A 5000-nucleotide genomic window follows, 5' to 3' on the forward strand; every position below is an offset into this window, starting at 1 on the left:
TTAAGGGTAATGTGGCCGTAGGCGATCTTGCACCCTATTTACAACTCTCTTGACAAAAGCCAAGGTGGTCACCTCGGGCAATCGAGAGGAAAAATACAGCAGGTCGCCAAAGCCAACAACATAATGGAAAAAAGCCTACGGCACCCGGTATTCCCAGGCGGTCTCCCAACCAGGTACTAGCCAGGCCAGACCCTGCTTAGCATGCGAGATCAGACGAGATCGAGCGCATTCAGAGTGATGTGGCCGTAGGCAATCTTGCCCCCTACTTACAACTCTCTTGACAAAAGCCAAGGTGGTCACCTCGGGCAATCAAGAGGAAAAATACAGCAGGTCGCCAAAGCCAACAACATAATGGAAAAAAGCCTACGGCACCTGGTATTCCCAGGCGGTCTCCCATCCGGGTACTAACCAGGCCCGACCCTGCTTAGCATCCGAGATCAGACGAGATCGAGCGCATTCAGGGTGATGTGGCCGTAGGCGATCTTGCACCCTACTTACAACTCTCTTGACAAAAGCCAAGGTGGTCACCTCGGGCAATCGAGAGGAAAAATACAACAGGTCGCCAAAGCCAACAACATAATGGAAAAAAGCCTACGGCACCTGGTATTCCCAGGCGGTCTCCCATCCAGGTACTAACCAGGCCCGACCCTGCTTAGCATCCGAGATCAGACAAGATCAAGCGCATTCAGGGTGATGTGGCCGTAGGCAATCTTAAGCCCTACTTACAACTCTCTTGACAAAAGCCAAGGTGGTCACCTCGGGCAATCAAGAGGAAAAATACAGCAGGTCGCCAAAGCCAACAACATAATGGAAAAAAGCCTACGGCACCTGGTATTCCCAGGCGGTCTCCCATCCAGGTACTAACCAGGCCCGACCCTGCTTAGCATCCGAGATCAGATGAGATCGAGCGCAATCATGGTGATGTGGCCGTAGGCGATCTTGCTCCCTACTTACAACTCTCTTGACAAAAGCCAAGGTGGTCACCTCGGGCAATCGAGAGGAAAAATACAGCAGGTCGCCAAAGCCAACAACATAATGGAAAAAAGCCTACGGCACCTAGTATTCCCAGGCGGTCTCCCATCCAGGTACTAACCAGGCCCGACCCTGCTTAGCATCCGAGATCAGACGAGATTGAGCGCATTCAGGGTGATGTGGCCGTAGGCGGTCTTGCACCCTACTTACAACTCTCTTGACAAAAGCCAAGGTGGTCACCTCGGGCAATCGAGAGGAAAAATACAGCAGGTCGCTAAAGCCAACAACATAATGGAAAAAAGCCTACGGCACCTGGTATTCCCAGGCGGTCTCCCATCCAGGGACTAACCAGGCCCGACCCTGCTTAGCATCCGAGATCAGACGAGATCGAGCGCATTCAGGGTGATGTGGCCGTAGGCGGTCTTGCACCCTACTTACAACTCTCTTGACAAAAGCCAAGGTGGTCACCTCGGGCAATCAAGAGGAAAAATACAGCAGGTCGCCAAAGCCAACAACATAATGGAAAAAAGCCTGCGGCACCTGGTATTCCCAGGCGGTCTCCCATCCAGGTACTAACCAGGGCCGACCCTGCTTAGCATCCGAGATCAGACGAGATCGAGCACATTCAGGGTGATGTGGCCGTAGGCGAGCTTGCACCCTACTTACAACTCTCTTGACAAAAGCCAAGGTGATCACCTCGGGCAAACGAGAGGAAAAATACTGCAGGTCGCCAAAACCAACAACATGATGGAAAAAAGCCTACCGCACCTGGTATTCCCAGGCGGTCTCCCATCCAGGTACTAACCAGGCCCGACCCTGCTTAGCATCCGAGATCAGACGAGATCGAGCGCATTCAGGGTGATGTGGCCATAGGCAATCTTTGCACCCTACTTACATCTCTCTTGACAAAAGCCAAGGTGGTCACCTCGGGCAATCGAGAGGAAAAATACAGCAGGTCGCCAAAGCCAACAACATAATGGAAAAAAGCCTACGGCACCTGGTATTCCCAGGCGGTCTCCCATCCAGGTACTAACCAGGCCCGACCCTGCTTGGAATCCAAGATCAGATGAGATCGAGCGCATTCAGGGTGATGTGGCCATAGGCGATCTTGCACCCTACTTACAACTCTCTTGACAAAAGCCAAGGTGGTCACCTCGGGCAATCGAGAGGAAAAATACAGCAGGTCGCCAAAGCCAACAACATAATGGAAAAAAGCCTACGGCACCTGGTATTCCCAGGCGGTCTCCCATCCAGGTACTAACCAGGCCCGACCCTGCTTAGCATCCTAGATCAGACGAGATCGAGCGCATTCAGGGTGATGTGGCTGTAGGCAATCTTTCAACCTACTTACAACCTACTTACAACTCTCTTGACAAAAGCCAAGGTGGTCACCTCCGGCAATGGAGAGGAAAAATACAGCAGGTCGCCAAAGCCAACAACATAATGGAAAAAAGCCTACGGCACCTATTATTCCCAGGCGGTCTCCCATCCAGCTACTAACCAAGCCCGACCCTGCTTAGCATCAGAGATCAGACGAGATCAAGCGCATTCAGGGTGATGTGGCCGTAGATGATCTTACACCCTACTTACAACTCTCTTGACAAAAGCCAAGGTGGTCACCTCGGGCAATCAAGAGGAAAAATACAGCAGGTCGCCAAAGCCAACAACATAATGGAAAAAAGCCTACGGCACCCGGTATTCCCAGGCGGTCTACCATCCAGGTACTAACCAGGCCCGACCCTGCTTAGCATCCGAGATCAGACGAGATCGAGCGCATTCAGGGTGATGTGGCCGTAGGCGATCTTGCACCCTACTTACAACTCTCTTGACAAAAGCCAAGGTGGTCACCTCGGGCAATCGAGAGGAAAAATACAGCAGGTCGCCAAAGCTAACAACATAATGGAAAAAAGCCTACGGCACCTGGTATTCCCAGGCGGTCTCCCATCCAGGTACTAACCAGGCCCGACCCTGCTTAGCATCCGAGATCAGATGAGATCGAGCGCATTCAGGGTGATGTGGCCAAAGGCGATCTTGCAGCCTACTTACAACTCTCTTGACAAAAGCCAAGGTGGTCACCTCGGGCAATCGAGAGGAAAAATACAGCAGGTCGCCAAAGCCAACAACATAATGGAAAAAAGCCTACGGCACCTAGTATTCCCAGGCGGTCTCCCATCCAGGTACTAACCAGGCCCGACCCTGCTTAGCATCCGACGACAGACGAGAGCGAGCGCATTCAGGGTGATGTGGCTGTAGGCGATCTTGCACCCTACTTACAACTCTCTTGACAAAAGCCAAGGTGGTCACCTCAGGCAATGGAGAGGAACAATACAGCAGGTCGCCAAAGCCAACAACATAATGGAAAAAAGCCTACGGCACCCGGTATTCCCAGGCGGCCTCCCATCCAGGTACCAACCAGCCCGACCCTGCTTAGCATACGAGAACGAGCGCATTAAGGGTAATGTGGCCGTAGGCGATCTTGCACCCTATTTACAACTCTCTTGACAAAAGCCAAGGTGGTCACCTCGGGCAATCGAGAGGAAAAATACAGCAGGTCGCCAAAGCCAACAACATAATGGAAAAAAGCCTACGGCACCCGGTATTCCCAGGCGGTCTCCCAACCAGGTACTAACCAGGCCAGACCCTGCTTAGCATGCGAGATCAGACGAGATCGAGCGCATTCAGAGTGATGTGGCCGTAGGCAATCTTGCCCCCTACTTACAACTCTCTTGACAAAAGCCAAGGTGGTCACCTCGGGCAATCAAGAGGAAAAATACAGCAGGTCGCCAAAGCCAACAACATAATGGAAAAAAGCCTACGGCACCTGGTATTCCCAGGCGGTCTCCCATCCAGGTACTAACCAGGCCCGACCCTGCTTAGCATCCGAGATCAGACGAGATCGAGCGCATTCAGGGTGATGTGGCCGTAGGCGATCTTGCACCCTACTTACAACTCTCTTGACAAAAGCCAAGGTGGTCACCTCGGGCAATCGAGAGGAAAAATACAACAGGTCGCCAAAGCCAACAACATAATGGAAAAAAGCCTACGGCACCTGGTATTCCCAGGCGGTCTCCCATCCAGGTACTAACCAGGCCCGACCCTGCTTAGCATCCGAGATCAGACAAGATCAAGCGCATTCAGGGTGATGTGGCCGTAGGCAATCTTAAGCCTTACTTACAACTCTCTTGACAAAAGCCAAGGTGGTCACCTCGGGCAATCAAGAGGAAAAATACAGCAGGTCGCCAAAGCCAACAACATAATGGAAAAAAGCCTACGGCACCTGGTATTCCTAGGCGGTCTCCCATCCAGGTACTAACCAGGCCCGACCCTGCTTAGCATCCGAGATCAGACGAGATCGAGCGCATTCAGGGTGATGTGGCCGTAGGCAATTTTGCGCCCTACTTACAACTCTCTTGACAAAAGCCAAGGTGGTCACCTCGGGCAATCGAGAGGAAAAATACAGCAGGTCGCCAAAGCCAACAACGTAATGGAAAAAAGCCTACGGCACCTGGTATTCCCAGGCGGTCTCCCATCCAGGTACTAACCAGGCCCGACCCTGCTTAGCATCCGAGATCAGATGAGATCGAGCGCAATCATGGTGATGTGGCCGTAGGCGATCTTGCTCCCTACTTACAACTCTCTTGACAAAAGCCAAGGTGGTCACCTCGGGCAATCGAGAGGAAAAATACAGCAGGTCGCCAAAGCCAACAACATAATGGAAAAAAGCCTACGGCACCTAGTATTCCCAGGCGGTCTCCCATCCAGGTACTAACCAGGCCCGACCCTGCTTAGCATCCGAGATCAGACGAGATCGAGCGCATTCAGGGTGATGTGGCCGTAGGCGGTCTTGCACCCTACTTACAACTCTCTTGACAAAAGCCAAGGTGGTCACCTCGGGCAATCGAGAGGAAAAATACAGCAGGTCGCTAAAGCCAACAACATAATGGAAAAAAGCCTACGGCACCTGGTATTCCCAGGCGGTCTCCCATCCAGGGACTAACCAGGCCCGACCCTGCTTAGCATCCGAGATC

The 5000-nt window shown here is 52.5% G+C and overlaps 14 non-coding genes and 7 pseudogenes across 14 annotated transcripts in view; all 21 read right to left on the reverse strand.

Moving 5' to 3' along the window:
* Positions 1-132: 132 nt before the first annotated feature.
* Positions 133-251, reverse strand: LOC143945246 (5S ribosomal RNA; annotated as a pseudogene).
* Positions 252-360: 109 nt separating this feature from the next.
* Positions 361-479, reverse strand: LOC143944925 (5S ribosomal RNA). Its single transcript, XR_013265071.1, has one exon. It is a non-coding gene; the product is annotated as a 5S ribosomal RNA (ribosomal RNA).
* Positions 480-588: 109 nt separating this feature from the next.
* Positions 589-707, reverse strand: LOC143952859 (5S ribosomal RNA). The gene has a single exon (XR_013267995.1). It is a non-coding gene; the product is annotated as a 5S ribosomal RNA (ribosomal RNA).
* A 109-nt stretch (positions 708-816) lies between these two features.
* LOC143950968 (5S ribosomal RNA) lies at positions 817-935 on the reverse strand. The gene has a single exon (XR_013266284.1). It is a non-coding gene; the product is annotated as a 5S ribosomal RNA (ribosomal RNA).
* A 109-nt stretch (positions 936-1044) lies between these two features.
* Positions 1045-1163, reverse strand: LOC143953926 (5S ribosomal RNA). The gene has a single exon (XR_013268963.1). It is a non-coding gene; the product is annotated as a 5S ribosomal RNA (ribosomal RNA).
* A 109-nt stretch (positions 1164-1272) lies between these two features.
* LOC143951559 (5S ribosomal RNA) lies at positions 1273-1391 on the reverse strand. Its single transcript, XR_013266820.1, has one exon. It is a non-coding gene; the product is annotated as a 5S ribosomal RNA (ribosomal RNA).
* Positions 1392-1500: 109 nt separating this feature from the next.
* On the reverse strand, positions 1501-1619 carry LOC143943857 (5S ribosomal RNA; annotated as a pseudogene).
* Positions 1620-1728: 109 nt separating this feature from the next.
* LOC143952624 (5S ribosomal RNA) lies at positions 1729-1847 on the reverse strand. Its single transcript, XR_013267783.1, has one exon. It is a non-coding gene; the product is annotated as a 5S ribosomal RNA (ribosomal RNA).
* A 110-nt stretch (positions 1848-1957) lies between these two features.
* LOC143944170 (5S ribosomal RNA) lies at positions 1958-2076 on the reverse strand (annotated as a pseudogene).
* A 109-nt stretch (positions 2077-2185) lies between these two features.
* LOC143943947 (5S ribosomal RNA) lies at positions 2186-2304 on the reverse strand (annotated as a pseudogene).
* Positions 2305-2424: 120 nt separating this feature from the next.
* On the reverse strand, positions 2425-2543 carry LOC143947509 (5S ribosomal RNA; annotated as a pseudogene).
* A 109-nt stretch (positions 2544-2652) lies between these two features.
* LOC143951222 (5S ribosomal RNA) lies at positions 2653-2771 on the reverse strand. Its single transcript, XR_013266514.1, has one exon. It is a non-coding gene; the product is annotated as a 5S ribosomal RNA (ribosomal RNA).
* A 109-nt stretch (positions 2772-2880) lies between these two features.
* LOC143950772 (5S ribosomal RNA) lies at positions 2881-2999 on the reverse strand. The gene has a single exon (XR_013266108.1). It is a non-coding gene; the product is annotated as a 5S ribosomal RNA (ribosomal RNA).
* A 109-nt stretch (positions 3000-3108) lies between these two features.
* On the reverse strand, positions 3109-3227 carry LOC143948502 (5S ribosomal RNA; annotated as a pseudogene).
* A 326-nt stretch (positions 3228-3553) lies between these two features.
* On the reverse strand, positions 3554-3672 carry LOC143944835 (5S ribosomal RNA; annotated as a pseudogene).
* Positions 3673-3781: 109 nt separating this feature from the next.
* Positions 3782-3900, reverse strand: LOC143953734 (5S ribosomal RNA). Its single transcript, XR_013268789.1, has one exon. It is a non-coding gene; the product is annotated as a 5S ribosomal RNA (ribosomal RNA).
* Positions 3901-4009: 109 nt separating this feature from the next.
* On the reverse strand, positions 4010-4128 carry LOC143952860 (5S ribosomal RNA). Its single transcript, XR_013267996.1, has one exon. It is a non-coding gene; the product is annotated as a 5S ribosomal RNA (ribosomal RNA).
* A 109-nt stretch (positions 4129-4237) lies between these two features.
* LOC143950225 (5S ribosomal RNA) lies at positions 4238-4356 on the reverse strand. Its single transcript, XR_013265647.1, has one exon. It is a non-coding gene; the product is annotated as a 5S ribosomal RNA (ribosomal RNA).
* A 109-nt stretch (positions 4357-4465) lies between these two features.
* On the reverse strand, positions 4466-4584 carry LOC143950969 (5S ribosomal RNA). Its single transcript, XR_013266285.1, has one exon. It is a non-coding gene; the product is annotated as a 5S ribosomal RNA (ribosomal RNA).
* A 109-nt stretch (positions 4585-4693) lies between these two features.
* Positions 4694-4812, reverse strand: LOC143950546 (5S ribosomal RNA). Its single transcript, XR_013265903.1, has one exon. It is a non-coding gene; the product is annotated as a 5S ribosomal RNA (ribosomal RNA).
* Positions 4813-4921: 109 nt separating this feature from the next.
* Positions 4922-5000, reverse strand: part of LOC143953172 (5S ribosomal RNA) — a 119-nt gene continuing 40 nt past the window's right edge. Inside the window, exon 1 of the ribosomal RNA XR_013268279.1 lies at positions 4922-5000. This exon is cut by the window's right edge and continues 40 nt beyond it. This is a non-coding gene — a ribosomal RNA (5S ribosomal RNA).

Source organism: Lithobates pipiens, unplaced genomic scaffold (assembly GCF_037356315.1).
Source record: "Lithobates pipiens isolate NorthernLeopardFrog02 unplaced genomic scaffold, aLitPip1_a1.2 Scaffold_30, whole genome shotgun sequence".
Lineage (NCBI taxonomy): Eukaryota > Metazoa > Chordata > Amphibia > Anura > Ranidae > Lithobates > Lithobates pipiens.